The sequence below is a fragment of the Acipenser ruthenus genome, unplaced genomic scaffold (genome assembly GCF_902713425.1).
Source record: "Acipenser ruthenus unplaced genomic scaffold, fAciRut3.2 maternal haplotype, whole genome shotgun sequence".
In the NCBI taxonomy this organism is placed as follows: domain Eukaryota; kingdom Metazoa; phylum Chordata; class Actinopteri; order Acipenseriformes; family Acipenseridae; genus Acipenser; species Acipenser ruthenus.
In genome coordinates this window covers 277501-280000 of record NW_026708927.1, presented here as the reverse complement: position 1 = coordinate 280000, position 2500 = coordinate 277501, and positions in this window count along the sequence as shown.

The following is a 2500-nucleotide window of genomic DNA, read 5'->3' as shown; positions in this document are numbered from 1 at the left end:
GCCCGGCCTGATCTGGCGCCAGGCGCGGGAGGGCAGCATACTTCCATCAGCATGGAAGTCCAGGACTGTAAGGGGACCCACCGCCTCCCCAAGCCGAAAACAGAGCCTCCAGCCCGACCTGATCTGGCGCCAGGCACGGGAGGGCAACAGACAGACTTCCAGGGAAGTGGAAGCTGCCAGGGGTGAATGGGAACTCTGCCCGGGGTGCAGAGCCTCCCACATGGCTTGACTTATTATTTTTACTTAAATATTTTTTTGATCAAAAGACCATGCCCTTAGTAATATGCACTTACCCCCCCAGTGTATCTGTTATCTAATAGCATTATGAGAGCAAGTCACTACTTCATGCCGACCTCCTGGAACTGCCGCTCGGCCACCCAGACCCACTTTGTCCACTAAGGTTTTTTGTGGCTATGGTAATGTATTATTATTATGTGTTTATTTAGCAGACACCTTTATCCAAGTCGACTTACAGAGACTAGGGTGTGTGAACTTTGCATCAGCTGCAGAGTCACTTACAATTACATCTCACCCAAAAGACGGAGCACAAGGAGGTTAAGTGACTTGCTCAGGGTCACACAGTGAGTCAGTGGCTAAGGTGGGATTTGAACCGGGGACCTCCTGGTTACAAGCCCTTTTCTTTAACCACTGGACCACACAGCCTCCAGTGTAGCACTATTCTGACTCTAGTCAATTCTATTCTAACTATGGTCATTTAGCTCAATGGTGACTCTGGTCATGTAGCTCAATGGTGACTCTGGTCATGTAGCTCAATGGTGACTCTGGTCATGTAGCTCAATGGTGACTCTGGTCATGTAGCTCAATTTTGACTATGGTCAGTGCGGCAGTGTGGAGTAGTGGTTAGGTCTCGGGACTCTTGACTAGAAGGTCGTGGGTTCAATCCCAGGTGGGGGACATTGCTGCTGTACCCTTGAGCAAGGTACTTTACCTAGATTGCTCCAGTAACAATCCAACTGTATAAATGGGTAATTGTATGTAGAAAAATAATATAATTGTATGTAAAAATAATGTGATATCTTGTAACAATTGTAAGTCGTCCTGGATAAGGGTGTCTGCTAAGAAATACAGTGGCTCTCAAAAGTATTCACCCCCCTTGGACTTTTCCACATTTCATTGTGTTACAACATGGAATCAAAATGGATTTAATTGGGAGTTTTTGCCACTGATCAACACAAGAAAAGTCCATAATGTCAAAGTGAAAAATAAAATCTACAACTTGTTCTAAATTAATTACAAATATAAAACAGAAAATAATTGATTGCATAAGTATTCACCCCCTTTGCTATGACACACCTAAATAAGCTCTGGTGCAACCAATTGTCTTTAGAAGTCACATAATTAGTTGAATGGAGTCCACCTGTGTGCAATTAAGGTGTTTCACATGATTTCAGGTTAAATACACCTGTCTCTGGGAGGTCCCACAGTTGGTTAGTACATTTCCTAACAAAAACTACATCATGAAGGTGAAGGAACATTCAAAGCAAATCCGGAATAAGGTTCTTCAAAAGCACCAATCAGGGGTAGGATATAAGAACATTTCCAAGGCATTGAATATCCTCTCAGAGCACAGTAAAGTCCATTATTAAGAAATGGAGAGAATATGGCACAACTGTGAATCTGTCTAGAACAGGCCGTCCTCAAAAACGGAGTATCCGGGCGTATAGGGCACTAGTCAGGGAGGCCACCAAGAGGCCTATGGCAACTCTAAAGGAGTTACAGTGTTCCACGGCTGAGCTGGGAGACACTGTGCATATGGCAACAATAGCCCGGGTGCTTCACAAAACTGGCCTTTATGGGAGAGTGGCAAAAAGAAAGCCATTGTTGAAAAGAACTCGCATCAAATCTCGGCTAGAGTTTCCCAGAAGGCATGTGGGAGACTCTGAGACCAAGTGGAAGAAGATTCTATGGCCTGATGAGACCAGAATAGAGCTTTTTGGCCACAACGCTAAGCGCTATGTTTGGCGCAAGCCTAACACCGTACATCATCCTGAGAACACCATCCCTACCGTGAAGCATGGTGGTGGCAGCATCATGCTATGGGGATGCTTCTCTGCGTCAGGGCCTGGAAAGCTCGTGAAGATAGAGGGCAAAATGGATGCGGCAAAGTACAGAGAAATCCTGAAGGAAAACCTGCTGAAGTCTGCAAGAGACCTGGGACTTGGAGAAGATTCATCTTCCAGCAGGACAATGACCCCAAACATACAGCCAAAGGCACACTGGAGTGGCTTAAAAACAAAAAGGTCAATGTCCTGGAGTGGCCCAGTCAAAGCCCGGACCTCAATCCAATTGAGAATATGTGGAAAGAGTTGAAAATTGCTGTTCACCAAAGGTCCCCATCCAACTTGACGGAGCTTGAGCAATTTTGCAAAGAAGAATGGGCAAAAATAGCAGTGTCCAGATGTGCAAAGCTGGTAGAGACTTATCCAAATAGACTCATGGCTGTAATTGCTGCCAAAGGTGCCTCTACCAAATATTGACT